This window comes from Falco biarmicus, unplaced genomic scaffold, assembly GCF_023638135.1.
Source record: "Falco biarmicus isolate bFalBia1 unplaced genomic scaffold, bFalBia1.pri scaffold_57, whole genome shotgun sequence".
NCBI lineage: Eukaryota > Metazoa > Chordata > Aves > Falconiformes > Falconidae > Falco > Falco biarmicus.
In genome coordinates, this window is record NW_026611991.1 from 216,095 (window position 1) to 240,109 (window position 24,015).

General features: G+C 46.4%; 4 pseudogenes; all 4 read right to left on the reverse strand.

The window, feature by feature from the left end:
- Positions 1-317: 317 nt before the first annotated feature.
- LOC130143550 (NADH-ubiquinone oxidoreductase chain 2-like) lies at positions 318-2,770 on the reverse strand (annotated as a pseudogene).
- Positions 2,771-5,947: 3,177 nt separating this feature from the next.
- Positions 5,948-6,997, reverse strand: LOC130143547 (NADH-ubiquinone oxidoreductase chain 2-like; annotated as a pseudogene).
- Positions 6,998-17,182: 10,185 nt separating this feature from the next.
- LOC130143551 (NADH-ubiquinone oxidoreductase chain 2-like) lies at positions 17,183-19,631 on the reverse strand (annotated as a pseudogene).
- Positions 19,632-22,866: 3,235 nt separating this feature from the next.
- LOC130143549 (NADH-ubiquinone oxidoreductase chain 2-like) lies at positions 22,867-23,929 on the reverse strand (annotated as a pseudogene).
- Between the last annotated feature and the right edge of the window lie 86 nt (positions 23,930-24,015).

The following is a 24,015-nucleotide window of genomic DNA, read 5'->3' on the forward strand; positions in this document are numbered from 1 at the left end:
ACTCGGCTATGCCTGCCCATGCTCCGAAGAGTAGGTATAGGGTGCCGATGTCATTGTGGTTTGTTGAAACTAGTCATCGGTTGATGAAGGTCACGGGTCAGGTGGCTGAGTGTTTAGGCGTTAGGCTGTAGTCCTTTTTACAGAGGTTGAATTCCTCTTCTTATCGACTCTGTGGTGAAGTTCATGTTGAGTTGCAAACTCATTGATGTACGCTGAGAGTGTGCCGGAGTCTGGTAGACAGAAGCTCGTTGGTTTGAGCGTCTAGCTGTTAATTAGAAGTTTATGGGATTGAGGCCCGTCTGTCTAGGCTTATCGTGGAGGCCCTAGCTGAATTAGAGTATCTGCGTTGCATTTAGATGGTGCAGGTTTAGTGTCCTGCGGGCCTTAGTGGTGCGGGCAGAAACTAAGAGGATTTAACTCTTATTTAAGGCTTTGAAGGCCTTCGGTTTAAGTGGGCGGTTATCCTAAGTTTCTTAGGTGATGGTTAAGATTGTGGGGGAAAGGGGGAGGAGAAGGATTGATAGGGAAATTAGGGCAGCAGTTGGCGTGTTTGTAGGTTTGTTATTGTATCATTGCTTTATGAAATTTGTGGTGTTTGGTGGGAGTGTGATTGTGGAGCAATATGCAAGGCGTAGGTAAAAAAATAGGCCTAATAGGGAGAGTATTGAGATAATTATGGCCGTGGTTGATATCTCTTGTTTAGTTAATTCTTGAATGATGAGTCATTTTGGTAAAAAGCCAGGGAGTGGGGGCAGGCCGGCTAGGGATAGTAGTGCTAGCGTCAAGGATGCGTTTAGTGATGGTATTTTTGTTCAGGAGGTTATTATTGTGGATAGTTTTAATGAGTTGGTTGTGTTGAGGGCTAAGAAAATGGAGGCAGTTATCAGGGAGTATAGGTAGAAGGATATTATTGTTAGTTTGGGGTTGTATATGAGGATAATGGTCATTCAGCCTAGGTGGGCGATTGATGAGAAGGCTAGGATTTTTCGAATTTGTGTCTGGTTGAGTCCTATTCACCCTCCGACAGCTGCGGATGCGATGGCCATGGTTGTTAGCAGGAGTGGGTTTAGTGAGGGGGCAGTTAAGAATAAAATAGTGATGGGGGGGAGTTTTATTAATGTGGAGAGGAGTAGGGCGGTGGTTATGGGTGAGCCTTGCATGACCTCTGGGAATCAGAAATGGAAGGGTACTAGTCCTAGTTTTATTGCTACTGCTATAGTCAGTAGGAGGGAGGCTACTGGTTGGGTTAATTGGGTAATGTCTCATTGTCCGGTGAGCTGTGCGTTGATTGTGCTCGAGAAAAGGATTAGTGCGGAGGCGGTTGCTTGGATGAGAAAGTATTTGATTGCAGCTTCGACAGCTCGAGGATGATGTGATTTTGAAATGAAGGGGATAATGGCAAGGGTGTTGATTTCTAATCCAGTTCAGGCTAGTATTCAATGGTTGCTTGAAATTGTAATGGTTGTTCCCAGTAGAAGACTTAAGGAGAATATTAGTTTTGTGAGCGGGCTCATTTAGTAGAGGAAGGGGTTAAACCATCATTTTCGGGGTATGGGCCCGATAGCTTTATGTTTAGCTGACCCTACTAGGAAGTAATATAAGGGAAGTATGGAGGGTTTTGATCTCTTCTGTGCAGGTTCAATTCCTGTCTTCCTAAGGTTTTGCAAGGAAATGAGAGGATTGGTAGACCTCTATGTTCACTTTATCATAGTGACCCTTAGGTGTTCAGGCACATTTCCTTATGCAGGCGTGTTTTAAGCGGGAGGGAGGCCTGCATAGCAGATTGGTATGCTGGTGTGTCATAGGCATAGAGCTAGTGTTAGCGGTAGGAAGTTTTTTCAGAGAAGGTGTATGAGTTGGTCGTAACGAAATCGTGGGTATGAGGCGCGAATTCAGAGAAAGCCAAAGGAGAGGAGGAGGGTTTTTGTGGCGAGGATTATTGGGAATAGTTCTGGGGGGAGGCCTAGGGAGCTTGGGTTGATGAAAAGAATGGCGGTGAGTGTGTTTATTAATATAATGTTTGCGTACTCAGCTAGGAAGAATAAGGCGAATGGACCTGCGGCGTATTCTACATTGAAGCCTGAGACTAGTTCGGATTCCCCCTCTGTCAGATCGAATGGGGCGCGGTTGGTTTCAGCAAGGGTGGAAATGTATCATATTATTATGAGGGGTCAGGTGGAGAAGATTAGGTATAGGGGTTCTTGGGTGGTGGCAAGGGTGTTTAGGGTATAGTTTCCACTTAGTATGATTATGGAGAGGAGGATGATAGCTAGTGTTACTTCATATGAGATGGTCTGTGCGACTGCTCGGAGGGCGCCGATTAGGGCGTATTTTGAGTTTGAAGCTCAGCCCGATCATAAAATTGAATATACTGCCAAGCTTGACATGGCTAAGAGGAATAGTAGGCCCAGGTTCAAGTCTGCAAGAGAGAAGGGTAGGGGGAGAGGGGTTCAAATTGAAACTGCAAGAAGGAGGGCTAGTATTGGGGTTAGGGTGAAGAGTAGGGGGGAGGAGGTTGATGGTCGGATGGGTTCTTTGGTGAATAGTTTTACACCATCTGCTACTGGTTGTAGGAGTCCAAAGGGGCCAACAATGTTTGGGCCTTTTCGGGCTTGCATGTAGCTTAGGACTTTTCGTTCTACTAGTGTTAGGAAGGCTACGGCGATTAAGATTGGAAGAGCATAGGCTAAGAATATGGTAAGGTGCATTAGGGGTGTTGGTTGGGTCATGGTTGAGTTGTGGGGAGCTAGGGAGAGGATTTGAACCTCTAATTAAAGGGTTTAAGCCTTTTGCATTTGCCAGGCTTTGCTACACTAGCGGCCCTTTTTTAGGGGTTTGGGGTGGGTAGTCCCTTGAGCAGTTTAGTTGAGGTCATTGCTTGGGGAGGGGGGCGTGCCGGGGAGTATTGGCCCCACCTTTCCGGTCCTTTCGTACTGGGAAAGGTTTATCATAGATAGAAACCGACCTGGATTGCTCCGGTCTGAACTCAGATCACGTAGGACTGTTAATCGTTGAACAAACGAACCTTTAATAGCGGCTGCACCATTGGGATGTCCTGATCCAACATCGAGGTCGTAAACCTCTCCGTCGATGGGGGCTCTTGGGAGAGATTGCGCTGTTATCCCTGGGGTAGCTTGGTCCATTGTTCAACTGTGTTGGGTCTGGTTGCTGTTTGCACGTTGATGGGTGGTTCTTGGTTAAGATGGGTTGTCTTATTTTTGGAGGGTGTGTTTTACTCCAAGGTTGCCCCAACCGAAAAATTATGAGCCAATGTTGTGAGGGGGTAGTGTGCCTGGTAGGTTTAAGTTTGGTGCGTGATGGCCATTGATTTTTAAGTTCCACAGGGTCTTCTCGTCTTATGTGCTTATTCCTGCTTTTGCACAGGAAGATCAATTTCGCTGATTATCTGTAAGAGACAGTTAAGACCTCGTTTAGCCATTCATACAGGTCCCGATTTATGAGACAATTGATTGCGCTACCTTTGCACGGTTAGGATACCGCGGCCGTTTAATGTGGTGTCACTGGGCAGGCATCACCTCCAATACTTGTTAAGCTGGAGGCTATGTTTTTGGTAAACAGTCGGGCCTTGTGTTTGCTGAATTCCTTTTACAGATTTTAATCTTTCTAGTGGGCGCACCTGGGTTGGGTTAACAGTGTATTGGAATGTTTGGTCTTGTTGTGGTTGGGAACATTAATTTTTCTGTTAATGGTACTTGTTACTAAGTTTGCGCTCGAGAGGTAGTAGATTACCTAGTTACTCATTTTAGCATTAGCTCTTCTATTGCTTATAGATTGACCTGCTAGTTTTGAAGGGAGTCGTGCTGCTTTTGTATTTTTTTACATGGAGCTTTGACGCACTCTTTGTTGGTGGCTGCTTGAGGGCCTACAATTTTTAAAGCTTTATAAGTTATCCGCTAATGAAGGCTGTATTCTTTATTAAAGGAGCTGTACCCCCTTTAAATAGCTCTTAGCTCATTTCAATTTGGGTTGATTGGGGTCCTTGAGGGAGAGACTAAGGGTGAACTTAGATTCGTTTTGCAGGTAACCAGCTATCACCCAGCTCGGTTGGCTTTTCACCTCTACTGACAAGTCGTCCCACTCTTTTGCAACAGAGACGGGTTCGCTCGGGGGTAGCTGCTTGTAAGTAGCTCGCATGGGTTTCGGGGTGGCAAGCTTAAGTTCGCTTTGCTTGGTTGTTCTTGCTAAACCATGATGCAGGAGGTAAAAGGGTATATCTTTGCTGTTTATTGCTTGAGGTTTCATTTTTATTTCATCTATCCCTTGCGGTACGGAGCTCTATTGCGCCAGTGGGCCTTTTCTATCGCCTATACTAAGGCAGGAGAATGTTTTGGCTTAGTGATGGGGAAGGGTGAATTTTTGATTAGTCTTCGGGTGTTGTGGCTGGGCTAGAGGAGGCTCAGGGTGATCTGGTTGGTGGCAGATATCTCTCAGGTGTAAGCTGAGTGCTTTAGTCTTGTAGCTACACCCTGATATGCTAAGTACACCTTCCGGTACACTTACCTTGTTACGACTTACCTCATCTTTGGCTATAGTGGTGGGTTAGTTATCTGGGGTTGGTAGCTTGTGAGGAGGGTGACGGGCGGTATGTACGTGCCTCAGGGCCAACTTAAAGTAGGCTTATGTTATCCTGCTTTACTGCTAAATCCGCCTTCTGGAAACAATTTCATGTCTCCTTCCGTTGGAGTGTTCTATATTAGAAAATGTAGCCCATTACTTCCACTTCGTAGGCTATACCTTGACCTGTCGTGCTAACGGGGTGGTTATTGTGCTCACTGTGCGCCCTTCAATTAGGGTGAGCTGGCGACGGCGGTATGTAGGCTGTATTCTGGCGAGAAGTGGTAGGGTGTAGCGTGGGGTGTCGTTTACAGAACAGGCTCCTCTAGGTGGGTTTGGGGCACCGCCAAGTCCTTAGAGTTTCAAGCGTTTGTGCTCGTAATTCTCGGGCGGATGTGCTATGGTACAATGAACATCAGGATTTAGGGCTAGGCATAGTGGGGTATCTAATCCCAGTTTGGACCCTAGCTTTCGTGGGGTTTGGTCCGTCGGATATACTAGGATCATTTTTAAGTTGGCCTTAGGGATATCTTGGGCTTATGACAGCTCAGTTATGTTTTGGTTATTCCTAGTTATTATGACAGGTTCTAGTCCACTCTTTACGCCGTGTGACTGTTGGCTCGGGTTTCTTGTATGACCGCGGTGGCTGGCACAAGATTTACCAACCCTAAGGCTGCTATGACTAAGTCAAGCTTGCGCTTATTGCTTAATGTTAATTACTGCTGAGTGCCCGTGGGGGTGTGGCTGAGCAAGGCGTCTTGGGCTACAGTTGATGGTGTGTGCCTGATGCCTGCTCCTTTAGTCTTGGCAAGAGGTTTAGGGCATCTACACTGGACCGCAGATACTTGCATGTATATGTCTAGCAGGGGCCAACTGTAAGGCTAGAACTAAGTCTTTTGTCCCTGGGTTTTATATTGCACACCATCTTGGCATCTTCAGTGCCATGCTTTGGACTGTAAGCTACGGGGACGTTTATCTCATCTATTTCGTTTATTTTGTTTATCTCATCTATTTCGTTTATTTTGTTTATCTCATCTATTTCGTTTATTTTGTTTATCTCATCTATTTCGTTTATTTTGTTTATCTCATCTATTTCGTTTATTTTGTTTATCTCATCTATTTCGTTTATTTTGTTTATCTCATCTATTTCGTTTATTTTGTTTATCTCATCTATTTCGTTTATTTTGTTTATTTTGTTTAATAGTTTTTGTTTGTTTGCCTTATTGGCTATTTGGGTATTTGTGGTTGCATTTAGATGGTGCAGGTTTAGTGTCCTGCGGGCCTTAGTGGTGTGGGCAGAAACTAAGAGGATTTAACTCTTAGTTAAGGCTTTGAAGGCCTTCGGTTTGGTAGGCAGGGGATCCTAAGTTTCTTAGGTAACGGTCAGGATTGCGGGAGAAGGGGGGAGAAGGAGGACTGACAGAGAAATTAAGGTAGCAATTGGTGTGCCTGTGGATTTGTTATTGTATCATTGTTTTATGAAGCTTGTAGTGTTTGGTGGGAGTGTGGAGCAATATGCAAGGCGTAGGTAGAAAAATAAACCTAGTAGGGAGAGTATTGAAATAATTATGGCTGCGGTTGATATCTCTTGCTTAGTTAGTTCCTGGATAATGAGTCATTTTGGTAAAAAGCCAGGGAGTGGGGGCAGGCCGGCTAGGGATAGTAGTGCTAGCGTCAAGGATGCGTTTAGTGATGGTATTTTTGTTCAGGAGGTTATTATTGTGGATAGTTTTGAGGAGTTGGTTGTGTTGAGGGCTAAGAAAATGGAGGCGGTTCTTAAGGAGTATGGGTAGAAGGTTATTAATGTTAGCTTGGGGTTGTATATGAGGATGATGGTTATTCAGCCTAGGTGGGCGATGGATGAGAAAGCTAGGACTTTTCGGATTTGTGTTTGGTTAAGTCCTGTTCGCCCTCCGATGGCTGCGGATGCAATGGCCACGGTTGTCAGTAGGAGTGGGTTCAGTGAGGGGGCAGTTAAGAAAAGAAGAGTGAGTGGGGGGAGTTTTATTCATGTAGAGACGAGTAGGGCAGTGGTTATAGGTGAGCCTTGTATGACCTCTGGACATCAGGAGTGAAAGGGTACTAGGCCTAGTTTTATTGCGACTGCTGTAGTTAGTAGTAGGGAGGCTGTTGGGTGGCTTAGTCGCGGAATGTCTCATTGTCCGGTGAACTGTGCGTTGATTGTGCTTGAGAAGAGGATTAATGCGGAGGCGGTTGCTTGGACGAGAAAGTATTTGATTGCAGCTTCCATAGCTCGAGGCTGGTGTGATTTTGAAAGGAAGGGGATAATGGCAAGGGTGTTGATTTCTAGTCCAGGCCAGGCTAGCAGTCAGTGGTTGCTTGAAATTGTGATGGTTGTTCCTAGTAGAAGGCTTAAGGAGAACGTTAGTTTTGTGACGGGGCTCATTTAGTAGAGGAAGAGGTTAAACCATCATTTTCGGGGTATGGGCCCGATAGCTTTTGTTTAGCTGACCCTACTGGGAAGTAATATAAGGGGAGTATGGAGCGCTTTGATCTCTTCTGTGCAGGTTCAATTCCTGTCTTCCTAAGGTTTTCAACGGAGACAATGGGATTCGGACATAGAGACGGTCTCCGGTTCACCTCAAACAGGAGAACTGAATGCAGTTGTTCGTGTTTTCCGAGAATGGAATGTACCACTCCACCTTGTTACTGATTCTGCTTATGTTGCAGGTATTGTTCCACGAGCTGAAGCTTCTGTGCTGCGGAGTGTTTCGCATTCACAACCCTTTACCCTGTTACAGGAACTTATTTTCCTTTTGGACTCTCGATCTGCGCCTTATTTTGTTATGCATATTAGGTCTCATACCTCGCTACCTGGTTTTCTTGCAGAAGGCAATCGACGAGCTGACCTATTGCCGTGACCAGTTCAAGTACTGCCAGACCGTATTGCACAAGCTAAGCGAAGGCACTCTTTTTTTCCATCGAAACGCTGGAGCTCTTAAGCGACAGTTTGGCCTTGCTGCTCAACAAGCATCAAGTATTATTGCTGTCTGTCCCGATTGTCAAAAACATTCTTTCCCATCAGTTGCTGCAGGAGTTAATCCTAGAGGATTACAAAGCCTACCGTTATGGCAAACAGATGTCACGCATGATTCTGAATTTGGTAGCCTTAAATATATCCACTCTTCCATTGATACATTTTCAGGTGCCTTGGTTGCCTCGTGTCACACAGGAGAAAAGGCACGAGCTGTTCGTAGACATTTAATGCGTGCTTTTGCTGCTTTAGGTATCCCCTTAAGCTGGACCGTTATCGGTCTTTATCTTTACGTTTCAACAACTGTAAAAACCTCTTTTGCCCTATGGGGTAGAACTCATATTACCGGCATTGCTCATTCCCCCACCGGTCGATCTCTCATTGAAGGGTCTCATCGGTCTCTGAAACGTTTATGACAACAACAAAAAGGGGGAATGGGCATGGCTATTCCCGAGGAACGGTTACAGAAAGCGTTGTATGTTTTTAATTTTTTGAATTGTTCTTGAATAGATAACGACCCACCGATAGGTCGACGTTTCACTGCAGCTACCTCCGTCGAGGCACGGGTTAAAGGCCCGGTATCGGTCCGAGATGCAGAAACAGGTAAAATTATGGGACCATATCCTCTTGTTACACGGGGAAAAGGTTATGCTTGTGTCTCTACAGAAAAAGGACCTCGATGGATCCCAGCGAAGAATGTAAGACCTTTCCGTGAACCTTTACCGCAGGCAGCCGATAGCGACACCGACGCTACAGAATGAAATAAAAACTGTGTGAGGATTACTGTTTTGCATTAATGTTAGATACCCAAAATCAGGACATAGGATATAGATTTCGCTTTTTACAGCGCCTAGAACGAGCACTATCACCCTGGATCAAGCCACTGAACAGAGGTAATACTCTCGGACCAAGCGGGGGAACGGGACGACTCATTGTCCATGGAACGATGATTCCATTGACACTGATAAGGGGAAGGGAGGATTCATAATGAGAGAACAACTAGGTATTACGAAGGAGAACAGGAACGATAAACATGGTTATTTAGTGTTTAATAGGTGTCTGCACGCTTGTCGAGATATATAGTTAGGTAACTACAGGAGTGGTTTCTGCCCTGAGCCTGGTGGCGCGCACAGCTGTGGCTTGTGTCCTGGCTCAGAGATGTAAACAGGGGCTTCTCTGTTAGGGTAAAGTGTCTCTCTTTGCATCAAAAGGAGGGAATGAAGGGGATGACCCCAGAGGTATGTTCAGAGAAGGCATGCTATGTTTCGAACTTTTTGACGGAAACGGTTCTTGTTTGGTGTGCCCTTCCGCCTACGTATAACGTTAATCCAAAAGAAGGTGATGTTGTTTACACTTTGCATGTCGAGCATTGTCTTTCTGTAGATGCTAATGTAGTAGGAGGCTAGGATGGGAACGTGTCGCAGCGCTTCTTCTCTTATGCAGAGTAACAGCAGGGAAAGCATTAAAGAGTTCAATCACCTTGTTTGGTAGGCAGTTAAGCATGTGAGTCAAAATTGCCGCTGCTTTTTGTTGTTGGTTCAAGGACGTGGCTGTGAGGATTTTGATGGTATGTGCTGCGTGGATTTTAGGCGCCCCAGTGCAGCAACATGTTATCAAAATCTGAGAAAATTTCAGCCTTTTCTGGCATCCATTCACTCGATTGGCAGTGTTGTTTGTTTGCTATTACCTTGGTTGCTGTCATGTTTGCAAGGGCCCTGCGGAACATGGCAAACCTGGTACTAGCTGTTCAAAAACAAAAAGGGGAAATTGTAGAATTGTACGGAACAAAGGCAGTGGGTTATTTTGACAGTGATAATATGTCTTAGTTGGTTTTTTATTTGTTCTGTTGCTTAGGCCTTGTTTTTCCTCGTTCGCTTTCAAAGGTTCTTTTGTGCAACAGGAAGGGGGGGAGGTGCAGGAGCGGGCTGGAAACTAGGACCACGCGTGGCAATCGGTCAGCTGAGGGGAGTGTGCTCGAGCTTGTCTAGACAACAATTAACAACATGATGGGGCATGGTTACAGAGCACAGGGGAGTGGGAGACGGATGGCGCCAAGGAAAGGTAACACCTTGCTGTTAAGTGCCGGTAGTTAACCACCAATCAGGGATTGCCTAGTATGCAAGGCTTAGCCTCAAGAAGCAATTGGTTTAAAACGCGCAGCTTCTGCAAGCGTATAAAACCTCGTGCTTCTGCACAACGCATTGACATTTGCTTGCATCAAGCTGCGTCCCGTCTCTTCATTGGCCGCAGTCAGGTTTACTAGGATCATCTTTAGGTTGGCCTTAGGGGTATCTCGGGCTTACGACAGCTTAGCTGTGTTTCGGTTTCCTAGTTATTCTGACAGGCTCTGGTCCGCTCTCTACGCCGTGTGACTGTTGGCTTGGGTTTCTGGTGTGACCGCGGCGGCTGGCACGAGATTTACCAACCCTGAAGGTTGCCGTGACTAAGTCAAGCTTGCGCTTCTTGCTTACTGTTAATTACTGCTGAGTGCCCGTGGGGGTGTGGCTGAGCAAGGCGTCTTGGGCTGCAGTTGGTAGCGTGTGCCTGATGCCTGCTCCTTCGGTCTTAGCAGGAGGCCTAGGGCATTTACACTGGGCCGCAGATACTTGCACGTCTAGGTCTAGCAGGAGCCAACCGTAAGGTTAGGGCTAAGTCTTTTGTCCTCGGCTTTCATATTGGACGCCATCTTGGCATCTTCAGTGCCACGCTTTGGATTGTAAGCTACGGGGACGTGGTTTCGTTGGTTTCGTTGGCTTCGTTGGCTGTTTGGGCGCCTATAGTCTTAGGGGCGTGTGTGTATGGGGGGTTTGGGTTAATATGATTTTAGTGCTGAGGTTTTGGGTAGGTGGTGTTTATGGGATATATAAGATGTTAAGGAGAAGGCTAGGTTTGAGCGGTAAAGGTGTTAGAGGTTCTCGTGGTTGAATTGTACAGCAATAGTTTGTCAAGCTGTAGGTCCCGGGGAGGTGCCGGGCGAGAACATACAGGTCGAATAACTTCCCATCCACCTTCACACAAACTGTTTAACGTTGATTTTCGTCTGATGTTAAAACCCAGAAGAAGCGAACAACCCTTACCGGCGCTTACTGTGTTTACAGATGGATCGGGCCAATCGCATAAATCTGTTCTTCTGTGGTGGGATGATCAACGGAGGCAATGGGATTCGGACATAGAGACGGTCTCCGGTTCACCTCAAACAGGAGAACTGAATGCAGTTGTTCGTGTTTTCCGAGAATGGAATGTACCACTCCACCTTGTTACTGATTCTGCTTATGTTGCAGGTATTGTTCCACGAGCTGAAGCTTCTGTGCTGCGGAGTGTTTCGCATTCACAACCCTTTACCCTGTTACAGGAACTTATTTTCCTTTTGGACTCTCGATCTGCGCCTTATTTTGTTATGCATATTAGGTCTCATACCTCGCTACCTGGTTTTCTTGCAGAAGGCAATCGACGAGCTGACCTATTGCCGTGACCAGTTCAAGTACTGCCAGACCGTATTGCACAAGCTAAGCGAAGGCACTCTTTTTTTCCATCGAAACGCTGGAGCTCTTAAGCGACAGTTTGGCCTTGCTGCTCAACAAGCATCAAGTATTATTGCTGTCTGTCCCGATTGTCAAAAACATTCTTTCCCATCAGTTGCTGCAGGAGTTAATCCTAGAGGATTACAAAGCCTACCGTTATGGCAAACAGATGTCACGCATGATTCTGAATTTGGTAGCCTTAAATATATCCACTCTTCCATTGATACATTTTCAGGTGCCTTGGTTGCCTCGTGTCACACAGGAGAAAAGGCACGAGCTGTTCGTAGACATTTAATGCGTGCTTTTGCTGCTTAGGTATTCCCTTAAGCTGGACCGTTATCGGTCTTTATCTTTACGTTTCAACAACTGTAAAAACCTCTTTTGCCCTATGGGGTAGAACTCATATTACCGGCATTGCTCATTCCCCCACCGGTCGATCTCTCATTGAAGGGTCTCATCGGTCTCTGAAACGTTTATGACAACAACAAAAAGGGGGAATGGGCATGGCTATTCCCGAGGAACGGTTACAGAAAGCGTTGTATGTTTTTAATTTTTTGAATTGTTCTTTAATAGATAACGACCCACCGATAGGTCGACGTTTCACTGCAGCTACCTCCGTCGAGGCACGGGTTAAAGGCCCGGTATCGGTCCGAGATGCAGAAACAGGTAAAATTATGGGACCATATCCTCTTGTTACACGGGGAAAAGGTTATGCTTGTGTCTCTACAGAAAAAGGACCTAGATGGATCCCAGCGAAGAATGTAAGACCTTTCCGTGAACCTTTACCGCAGGCAGCTGATACCGACACCGACGCTACAGAATGAAATAAAAACTGTGTGAGGATTACTGTTTTGCATTAATGTTAGATACCCAAAATCAGGACATAGGATATAGATTTCGCTTTTTACAGCGCCTAGAACGAGCACTATCACCCTGGATCAAGCCACTGAACAGAGGTAATACTCTCGGACCAAGCGGGGGAAAGGGACGACTCATTGTCCATGGAACGATGATTCCATTGACACTGATAAGGGGAAGGGAGGATTCATAATGAGAGAACAACTAGGTATTATGAAGGAGAACAGGAACTCGGGGAAGAAGGGGCAACAGAGCAGAGGTGATGAGGTGTTTGTCACATCCATAGGATGTCTTGGCATGCTTAATCGTACTTGCAGGAGACAAATTGTGTGGCCAGGTGGATGACACCCCTTGGTTATGAACCTCATCCATAGCATCCTTGAAAAGTCAGCATTAATTTTTTTGGTGCGGAGAAGGAAGGATTCTCTTGGTTATAGCTGGAGAGGCATAGAAGTGAGTCTTTTCAATGTTTCATGAGCACAATGCTCTCTTCTCAAAGCAGAGGAATGCTTGTGCTCTGCTGAAGAGCAGAAGTGCTTGTAGCTGACCGCTGGCGAGTCAGTGCCAATAGTGGCAGTAGGCAGTTACTTAGGGCACGAGACAGAAGCGGTGGCCTGTCCTACCTGGCCCTATATATTATAATATAAAATAATGTACATCCATACATATATAGATAGATATAAAAGATATAATTCTTTTTAGATCCACGGGACGGATTACGCAATAATCAAGGCTGACCACCAATTCCACCGACACCTCATTGGCAAGAAAGCAGCTAAACGGTAAGTGGAGTGCCTTTCTAGTCCTTCCCATGCTCACACTCTTCGTGTTTAGTAGATGGTATCAGGGGCTCTGTAGCTCACCCAGTGTGCTGTCTCCATCACATTTCCTCTGCTTTTCTGGAGTGGTGGTGGTACAAGGAGAGAAATGGGCCGTCAGGCCTTGCGATGGCTTGAACGGGTGAAAGTACCTTGGGAGCCTGAACAGTAGTGGAATTACTTTGATGTGTCCTGGAGGAATTTTTTTTTTTTTTTTTTCCACACGTTGCTCTGTGCGAATGACAGTTTAGCAGCCAGTTGTGGGTGGTGGAAATGTGCTTGGTGAGCTTCTCCCTGTAGAGGAATGAAGGCGGTGGGTTGATTAGCATTGATAACACGCAGCTGTGGCCTTGCCTCAGAGGCAGTGGGTTGATTGACATGGGCGATGTGCAGGTGTAGCTGGTTCCCGCTAAGGGGTTAAATAGCCCTGTGGCTTGTGGGAGAGGGTGTCAGCTGGAGGAGGAGCAGTGTGGTCTGGCCTCTGGAGGAAGGTGCTACAGCACCGGCAGTAGAATATGGCCAACGCTAAAGCCTTGTTGCGGTCTGCTAGTTTGATAGCACTGCAACGTGTCCCCAGCCAAGAGTTTGGGGTAGAAAGGAACGATTATCCTCTGCTCTAAATGTGATACTGTTTGGGGAAGAAACACGCCTGGCTCTGACAAGGGAACAATGGGCTCTGTAGATGCCACGGTATTTACTTGGACAGGCTCTCGTGTGGCACAGGTCTGCTCTCGCTGAACTCCAGGGGGAAGAGGCAATTTCCCCTGGCTCAACCCTACCCCACCGAGCCCTTCCCAGAGGCGGCTTTACTTCTTCATCAGCCTCTGAGCAGTGATAATCCAGGTGCCTTGCTTCCAGGTCTTTGCCTAGCAGACGGCGTCACCACAGTCCTTGCCTCGAAGTGAACAGGATGAAGGATCTGTACAAGGTGTCTGTGCGCATTCCCCCGGACAACGAGAAGAGCAACCCGATCAGAATGGAAGGAGACCCACAGGGGGTCCCACAGGCCAAGAGCGAGCTGCTGGAACTCGCTTCCCGTATGGTGAGTGGGTAGGACGTGATGTTTGGGAGACTGCAGGGTTTGGGCTCTCGTGTTCCCTTGTAACCTTCTGGTGCGAGTGTGTGCCCCTTGCCCACGGAGCACTTGGATCTCATGACAAGTGCAAGTTCCTCTTCACAAATGTCTTCCCCTGTTCCCTCGGGTAGCCCTTCTCTGTCAACGCAGAGTGAATTTGGTCTGGAGAAAAGAGGGACAGTGCTGGCAAGTAAACCGTCGGGCAGCAAACCGCTAAGTCAAAGTAGATGGCTCTCCGGCTGAACACTCAGTGTGCCCTCTGTTCCCGTCAGGAAAATGAACACGCTGCGGACCTAATCGTTGAGCAGAAATTCCACCGGACCATCACTGGGCAGAAGGCTGAGCGGATCTGGGAAATCCGGGAGCAATTCCCAGAGGTAAGGCTTTGTAGGAGAGGAGGAATCCAGAGGGGTTCTTTCCTACATGGGTAGTAGGCCTGTCGTCACAGAAGTCGTAACTTTAGTGGCTCTGTAGCGCAAGTGTCTGAGAAGATAGTTCTTTTAGCCAGAGGCCGCTAACACGGTTCCCCGTTTCTGAATGGGAAAAGGGCATGTGTAGGATCCCCCCAACCTTTGCATGTGTCTGACACAAGGGTTCTTGCTTTTGCTTGAGCTAACTCTAAATGACCGCTCCTGCAGGTTATCATCAACTTCCCAGACCCTGCAGACAAGAGTGACATCGTCCAACTCCGAGGTCCCAAAAACGAGGTGGAGAAGTGCACCGAGTACATGCAAAAGACGGTGGCAGACCTGGTAAGGAGGTCTTCTGCCTGCACTTCCCTCCTCCGTGCCTGGATAACCCTGGGGCAAAGCAGAGCTCTACTGGCTTGGGTAGAGCTAAAACACCTCAAGAGGAGGGAGCTGTCGACGCTGTTTTGGCTGAATGGAGGCAGGGGGTAGTACCTGTTATGGGAAGGCTATAGGGGAACGTCCTTGCCTTTGTTTAGTCTTACAAGTCCCTCGTATAGAGAACTTCCTTGGGTCTAAGCCTCTTTTCAAAAGCTCGTTTATCAGAGTTCCTGAAGTCGGGCCTCCCTTGCCACGACAGTGTAATCTTCAGTTCTCCCTTCCTTTCTCCCTTAGGTTGAAAACAGCTTTTCTATTTCTGTCCCCATCTGCAAACAGTTCCACAAGAACATCGTAGGGAAAGGAGGTGCCAACATCAAGAAGGTGAGATATTGCTCCTAACTCAAGTGCTCGTGATGATCACTGCCTGCAGCAAAATCCCACTGGATGCTCTCTCCTGCCCATTGGTGATGTCCAATATAGCCTGCGAGGCTTTTTCTTCTGACATGGGACGCTTCTGAGATGATTTTTTTTTTTTTTCCCTTTGTGGCAGATCCGTAAAGAAAGCAACACCAAAATTGATCTCCCAGCAAAGAACAGCAACTCGGAGACAATTGTTATCACAGGCAAGAGGGCAAACTGTGAGGCTGCTCGCCACAGGATAACATCACTTTGGAAGGACCTACAGAAGATGTGCATGTGGCTCAGGAACAGATTGAAGCCATGCTCAAGGAACTGGTGAGCTGGAGTTACTAGTTCCAGTAAGAAACTGGGGGAAGAAGGGGCAACAGAGCAGAGGTGATGAGGTGTTTGTCACATCCATAGGATGTCTTGGCATGCTTAATCGAACTTGCAGGAGACAAATTGTGTGGCCAGGTGGATGACACCCCTTGGTTATGAACCTCATCCATAGCATCCTTGAAAAGTCAGCATTAATTTTTTTGGTGCGGAGAAGGAAGGATTCTCTTGGTTATAGCTGGAGAGGCATAGAAGTAAGTCTTTTCAATGTTTCATGAGCACAATGCTCTCTTCTCAAAGCAGAGGAATGCTTGTGCTCTGCTGAAGAGCAGAAGTGCTTGTAGCTGACCGCTGGTGAGTCAGTGCCAATAGTGGCAGTAGGCAGTTACTTAGGGCACGAGACAGAAGCGGTGGCCTGTCCTACCTGGCCCTATATAATATATATATGTATGTATGTGCGTACAATATTATATATATATAAAATTCTTTTTAGATCCACGGGATGGATTACGCAGTAATCAAGGCTGACCACCAATTCCACCGACACCTTATTGGCAAGTGTGAAGAGGAAGATGAAGCCCAAGGCTCACAGTATCGGTGGATCTCATTTGATGGTGCCTCCGTGTGGTGTGGCTAGTCAGCTGAATACCTGAATGCCGGTTGGGATGGCGATGATTATAGTGGCGGAGATGAAGTATGATCGGCTGTCTACGTCTATTCCGACAGTGAATATGTGGTGGGCTCATATGACAAAGCCCAGGAATCCAATCGATAGTATAGCTCAGACTATTCCTATGTAGCCGAATGGTTCTTTTTTGCCTGCGTAATACGTTACAACATGTGAGATGATTCCAAAGCCGGGAAGGATTAAGATGTAAACTTCCTGGTGGCCAAAGAATCAGAACAGGTGCTGGTAGAGAATGGGGTCTCCCCCTCCAGCGGGGTCAATGAAAAGTGTTTAGGTTTCGGTCGGTCAGTAGTATGGTGATGCCGGCGGCCAGGACTGGAAGTGAGGGCACTAGGAGTACGGATCATACGAATAGGGGAGTTGGATATTGCGATAAGGCAGGGGGGGTTATGTTAATGGCTGTTGTGTTAAAGTTGATGGCCCCTAAGATGGAAGACACACCTGCGAGGTGTAGGGAGAAGATGGCTAGGTCTACTGAGGCGCCAGCATGGGCTAGGTTGCCTGCTAGGGGCGGGTATATGGTTCATCCTGTTCCGACTCCAGCTTCTACTGTGGAGGACGCTAGGAGCAGTAGGAAGGACGGAGGAAGTAGTTCAGAAACTGATGTTGTTTATGCGGGGGAATGCTATGTCTGGGGCTCCAATTATAAGGGGGACTAGTCAGTTTCCAAACCCTTCGATTATAATGGCTATAACTGTGAAGAAGATTCTTACGAAGGCATGGGCGGTGATGATGACATTGTAGATTTGGTCGTCTCCTAGGAGAGTTCCTGGTTGGCCAAGTTCTGCTCGAATAAGGAGGCTGAGGGCGGTACTCGGCTATGCCTGCCCATGCTCCGAAGAGTAGGTATAGGGTGCCGATGTCATTGTGGTTTGTTGAAACTAGTCATCGGTTGATGAAGGTCACGGGTCAGGTGGCTGAGTGTTTAGGCGTTAGGCTGTAGTCCTTTTTACAGAGGTTGAATTCCTCTTCTTATCGACTCTGTGGTGAAGTTCATGTTGAGTTGCAAACTCATTGATGTACGCTGAGAGTGTGCCGGAGTCTGGTAGACAGAAGCTCGTTGGTTTGAGCGTCTAGCTGTTAATTAGAAGTTTATGGGATTGAGGCCCGTCTGTCTAGGCTTATCGTGGAGGCCCTAGCTGAATTAGAGTATCTGCGTTGCATTTAGATGGTGCAGGTTTAGTGTCCTGCGGGCCTTAGTGGTGCGGGCAGAAACTAAGAGGATTTAACTCTTATTTAAGGCTTTGAAGGCCTTCGGTTTAAGTGGGCGGTTATCCTAAGTTTCTTAGGTGATGGTTAAGATTGTGGGGGAAAGGGGGAGGAGAAGGATTGATAGGGAAATTAGGGCAGCAGTTGGCGTGTTTGTAGGTTTGTTATTGTATCATTGCTTTATGAAATTTGTGGTGTTTGGTGGGAGTGTGATTGTGGAGCAATATGCAAGGCGTAGGTAAAAAAATAGGCCTAATAGGGAGAGTATTGAGATAATTATGGCCGTGGTTGATATCTCTTGTTTAGTTAATTCTTGAATGATGAGTCATTTTGGTAAAAAGCCAGGGAGTGGGGGCAGGCCGGCTAGGGATAGTAGTGCTAGCGTCAAGGATGCGTTTAGTGATGGTATTTTTGTTCAGGAGGTTATTATTGTGGATAGTTTTAATGAGTTGGTTGTGTTGAGGGCTAAGAAAATGGAGGCAGTTATCAGGGAGTATAGGTAGAAGGATATTATTGTTAGTTTGGGGTTGTATATGAGGATAATGGTCATTCAGCCTAGGTGGGCGATTGATGAGAAGGCTAGGATTTTTCGAATTTGTGTCTGGTTGAGTCCTATTCACCCTCCGACAGCTGCGGATGCGATGGCCATGGTTGTTAGCAGGAGTGGGTTTAGTGAGGGGGCAGTTAAGAATAAAATAGTGATGGGGGGGAGTTTTATTAATGTGGAGAGGAGTAGGGCGGTGGTTATGGGTGAGCCTTGCATGACCTCTGGGAATCAGAAATGGAAGGGTACTAGTCCTAGTTTTATTGCTACTGCTATAGTCAGTAGGAGGGAGGCTACTGGTTGGGTTAATTGGGTAATGTCTCATTGTCCGGTGAGCTGTGCGTTGATTGTGCTCGAGAAAAGGATTAGTGCGGAGGCGGTTGCTTGGATGAGAAAGTATTTGATTGCAGCTTCGACAGCTCGAGGATGATGTGATTTTGAAATGAAGGGGATAATGGCAAGGGTGTTGATTTCTAATCCAGTTCAGGCTAGTATTCAATGGTTGCTTGAAATTGTAATGGTTGTTCCCAGTAGAAGACTTAAGGAGAATATTAGTTTTGTGAGCGGGCTCATTTAGTAGAGGAAGGGGTTAAACCATCATTTTCGGGGTATGGGCCCGATAGCTTTATGTTTAGCTGACCCTACTAGGAAGTAATATAAGGGAAGTATGGAGGGTTTTGATCTCTTCTGTGCAGGTTCAATTCCTGTCTTCCTAAGGTTTTGCAAGGAAATGAGAGGATTGGTAGACCTCTATGTTCACTTTATCATAGTGACCCTTAGGTGTTCAGGCACATTTCCTTATGCAGGCGTGTTTTAAGCGGGAGGGAGGCCTGCATAGCAGATTGGTATGCTGGTGTGTCATAGGCATAGAGCTAGTGTTAGCGGTAGGAAGTTTTTTCAGAGAAGGTGTATGAGTTGGTCGTAACGAAATCGTGGGTATGAGGCGCGAATTCAGAGAAAGCCAAAGGAGAGGAGGAGGGTTTTTGTGGCGAGGATTATTGGGAATAGTTCTGGGGGGAGGCCTAGGGAGCTTGGGTTGATGAAAAGAATGGCGGTGAGTGTGTTTATTAATATAATGTTTGCGTACTCAGCTAGGAAGAATAAGGCGAATGGACCTGCGGCGTATTCTACATTGAAGCCTGAGACTAGTTCGGATTCCCCCTCTGTCAGATCGAATGGGGCGCGGTTGGTTTCAGCAAGGGTGGAAATGTATCATATTATTATGAGGGGTCAGGTGGAGAAGATTAGGTATAGGGGTTCTTGGGTGGTGGCAAGGGTGTTTAGGGTATAGTTTCCACTTAGTATGATTATGGAGAGGAGGATGATAGCTAGTGTTACTTCATATGAGATGGTCTGTGCGACTGCTCGGAGGGCGCCGATTAGGGCGTATTTTGAGTTTGAAGCTCAGCCCGATCATAAAATTGAATATACTGCCAAGCTTGACATGGCTAAGAGGAATAGTAGGCCCAGGTTCAAGTCTGCAAGAGAGAAGGGTAGGGGGAGAGGGGTTCAAATTGAAACTGCAAGAAGGAGGGCTAGTATTGGGGTTAGGGTGAAGAGTAGGGGGGAGGAGGTTGATGGTCGGATGGGTTCTTTGGTGAATAGTTTTACACCATCTGCTACTGGTTGTAGGAGTCCAAAGGGGCCAACAATGTTTGGGCCTTTTCGGGCTTGCATGTAGCTTAGGACTTTTCGTTCTACTAGTGTTAGGAAGGCTACGGCGATTAAGATTGGAAGAGCATAGGCTAAGAATATGGTAAGGTGCATTAGGGGTGTTGGTTGGGTCATGGTTGAGTTGTGGGGAGCTAGGGAGAGGATTTGAACCTCTAATTAAAGGGTTTAAGCCTTTTGCATTTGCCAGGCTTTGCTACACTAGCGGCCCTTTTTTAGGGGTTTGGGGTGGGTAGTCCCTTGAGCAGTTTAGTTGAGGTCATTGCTTGGGGAGGGGGGCGTGCCGGGGAGTATTGGCCCCACCTTTCCGGTCCTTTCGTACTGGGAAAGGTTTATCATAGATAGAAACCGACCTGGATTGCTCCGGTCTGAACTCAGATCACGTAGGACTGTTAATCGTTGAACAAACGAACCTTTAATAGCGGCTGCACCATTGGGATGTCCTGATCCAACATCGAGGTCGTAAACCTCTCCGTCGATGGGGGCTCTTGGGAGAGATTGCGCTGTTATCCCTGGGGTAGCTTGGTCCATTGTTCAACTGTGTTGGGTCTGGTTGCTGTTTGCACGTTGATGGGTGGTTCTTGGTTAAGATGGGTTGTCTTATTTTTGGAGGGTGTGTTTTACTCCAAGGTTGCCCCAACCGAAAAATTATGAGCCAATGTTGTGAGGGGGTAGTGTGCCTGGTAGGTTTAAGTTTGGTGCGTGATGGCCATTGATTTTTAAGTTCCACAGGGTCTTCTCGTCTTATGTGCTTATTCCTGCTTTTGCACAGGAAGATCAATTTCGCTGATTATCTGTAAGAGACAGTTAAGACCTCGTTTAGCCATTCATACAGGTCCCGATTTATGAGACAATTGATTGCGCTACCTTTGCACGGTTAGGATACCGCGGCCGTTTAATGTGGTGTCACTGGGCAGGCATCACCTCCAATACTTGTTAAGCTGGAGGCTATGTTTTTGGTAAACAGTCGGGCCTTGTGTTTGCTGAATTCCTTTTACAGATTTTAATCTTTCTAGTGGGCGCACCTGGGTTGGGTTAACAGTGTATTGGAATGTTTGGTCTTGTTGTGGTTGGGAACATTAATTTTTCTGTTAATGGTACTTGTTACTAAGTTTGCGCTCGAGAGGTAGTAGATTACCTAGTTACTCATTTTAGCATTAGCTCTTCTATTGCTTATAGATTGACCTGCTAGTTTTGAAGGGAGTCGTGCTGCTTTTGTATTTTTTTACATGGAGCTTTGACGCACTCTTTGTTGGTGGCTGCTTGAGGGCCTACAATTTTTAAAGCTTTATAAGTTATCCGCTAATGAAGGCTGTATTCTTTATTAAAGGAGCTGTACCCCCTTTAAATAGCTCTTAGCTCATTTCAATTTGGGTTGATTGGGGTCCTTGAGGGAGAGACTAAGGGTGAACTTAGATTCGTTTTGCAGGTAACCAGCTATCACCCAGCTCGGTTGGCTTTTCACCTCTACTGACAAGTCGTCCCACTCTTTTGCAACAGAGACGGGTTCGCTCGGGGGTAGCTGCTTGTAAGTAGCTCGCATGGGTTTCGGGGTGGCAAGCTTAAGTTCGCTTTGCTTGGTTGTTCTTGCTAAACCATGATGCAGGAGGTAAAAGGGTATATCTTTGCTGTTTATTGCTTGAGGTTTCATTTTTATTTCATCTATCCCTTGCGGTACGGAGCTCTATTGCGCCAGTGGGCCTTTTCTATCGCCTATACTAAGGCAGGAGAATGTTTTGGCTTAGTGATGGGGAAGGGTGAATTTTTGATTAGTCTTCGGGTGTTGTGGCTGGGCTAGAGGAGGCTCAGGGTGATCTGGTTGGTGGCAGATATCTCTCAGGTGTAAGCTGAGTGCTTTAGTCTTGTAGCTACACCCTGATATGCTAAGTACACCTTCCGGTACACTTACCTTGTTACGACTTACCTCATCTTTGGCTATAGTGGTGGGTTAGTTATCTGGGGTTGGTAGCTTGTGAGGAGGGTGACGGGCGGTATGTACGTGCCTCAGGGCCAACTTAAAGTAGGCTTATGTTATCCTGCTTTACTGCTAAATCCGCCTTCTGGAAACAATTTCATGTCTCCTTCCGTTGGAGTGTTCTATATTAGAAAATGTAGCCCATTACTTCCACTTCGTAGGCTATACCTTGACCTGTCGTGCTAACGGGGTGGTTATTGTGCTCACTGTGCGCCCTTCAATTAGGGTGAGCTGGCGACGGCGGTATGTAGGCTGTATTCTGGCGAGAAGTGGTAGGGTGTAGCGTGGGGTGTCGTTTACAGAACAGGCTCCTCTAGGTGGGTTTGGGGCACCGCCAAGTCCTTAGAGTTTCAAGCGTTTGTGCTCGTAATTCTCGGGCGGATGTGCTATGGTACAATGAACATCAGGATTTAGGGCTAGGCATAGTGGGGTATCTAATCCCAGTTTGGACCCTAGCTTTCGTGGGGTTTGGTCCGTCGGATATACTAGGATCATTTTTAAGTTGGCCTTAGGGATATCTTGGGCTTATGACAGCTCAGTTATGTTTTGGTTATTCCTAGTTATTATGACAGGTTCTAGTCCACTCTTTACGCCGTGTGACTGTTGGCTCGGGTTTCTTGTATGACCGCGGTGGCTGGCACAAGATTTACCAACCCTAAGGCTGCTATGACTAAGTCAAGCTTGCGCTTATTGCTTAATGTTAATTACTGCTGAGTGCCCGTGGGGGTGTGGCTGAGCAAGGCGTCTTGGGCTACAGTTGATGGTGTGTGCCTGATGCCTGCTCCTTTAGTCTTGGCAAGAGGTTTAGGGCATCTACACTGGACCGCAGATACTTGCATGTATATGTCTAGCAGGGGCCAACTGTAAGGCTAGAACTAAGTCTTTTGTCCCTGGGTTTTATATTGCACACCATCTTGGCATCTTCAGTGCCATGCTTTGGACTGTAAGCTACGGGGACGTTTATCTCATCTATTTCGTTTATTTTGTTTATCTCATCTATTTCGTTTATTTTGTTTATCTCATCTATTTCGTTTATTTTGTTTATCTCATCTATTTCGTTTATTTTGTTTATCTCATCTATTTCGTTTATTTTGTTTATCTCATCTATTTCGTTTATTTTGTTTATCTCATCTATTTCGTTTATTTTGTTTATCTCATCTATTTCGTTTATTTTGTTTATCTCATCTATTTCGTTTATTTTGTTTATCTCATCTATTTTGTTTATTTTGTTTATTTTGTTTAATAGTTTTTGTTTGTTTGCCTTATTGGCTATTTGGGTATTTGTGGTTGCATTTAGATGGTGCAGGTTTAGTGTCCTGCGGGCCTTAGTGGTGTGGGCAGAAACTAAGAGGATTTAACTCTTAGTTAAGGCTTTGAAGGCCTTCGGTTTGGTAGGCAGGGGATCCTAAGTTTCTTAGGTAACGGTCAGGATTGCGGGAGAAGGGGGGAGAAGGAGGACTGACAGAGAAATTAAGGTAGCAATTGGTGTGCCTGTGGATTTGTTATTGTATCATTGTTTTATGAAGCTTGTAGTGTTTGGTGGGAGTGTGGAGCAATATGCAAGGCGTAGGTAGAAAAATAAACCTAGTAGGGAGAGTATTGAAATAATTATGGCTGCGGTTGATATCTCTTGCTTAGTTAGTTCCTGGATAATGAGTCATTTTGGTAAAAAGCCAGGGAGTGGGGGCAGGCCGGCTAGGGATAGTAGTGCTAGCGTCAAGGATGCGTTTAGTGATGGTATTTTTGTTCAGGAGGTTATTATTGTGGATAGTTTTGAGGAGTTGGTTGTGTTGAGGGCTAAGAAAATGGAGGCGGTTCTTAAGGAGTATGGGTAGAAGGTTATTAATGTTAGCTTGGGGTTGTATATGAGGATGATGGTTATTCAGCCTAGGTGGGCGATCGATGAGAAAGCTAGGACTTTTCGGATTTGTGTTTGGTTAAGTCCTGTTCGCCCTCCGATGGCTGCGGATGCAATGGCCACGGTTGTCAGTAGGAGTGGGTTCAGTGAGGGGGCAGTTAAGAAAAGAAGAGTGAGTGGGGGGAGTTTTATTCATGTAGAGACGAGTAGGGCAGTGGTTATAGGTGAGCCTTGTATGACCTCTGGACATCAGGAGTGAAAGGGTACTAGGCCTAGTTTTATTGCGACTGCTGTAGTTAGTAGTAGGGAGGCTGTTGGGTGGCTTAGTCGCGGAATGTCTCATTGTCCGGTGAACTGTGCGTTGATTGTGCTTGAGAAGAGGATTAATGCGGAGGCGGTTGCTTGGACGAGAAAGTATTTGATTGCAGCTTCCATAGCTCGAGGCTGGTGTGATTTTGAAAGGAAGGGGATAATGGCAAGGGTGTTGATTTCTAGTCCAGGCCAGGCTAGCAGTCAGTGGTTGCTTGAAATTGTGATGGTTGTTCCTAGTAGAAGGCTTAAGGAGAACGTTAGTTTTGTGACGGGGCTCATTTAGTAGAGGAAGAGGTTAAACCATCATTTTCGGGGTATGGGCCCGATAGCTTTTGTTTAGCTGACCCTACTGGGAAGTAATATAAGGGGAGTATGGAGCGCTTTGATCTCTTC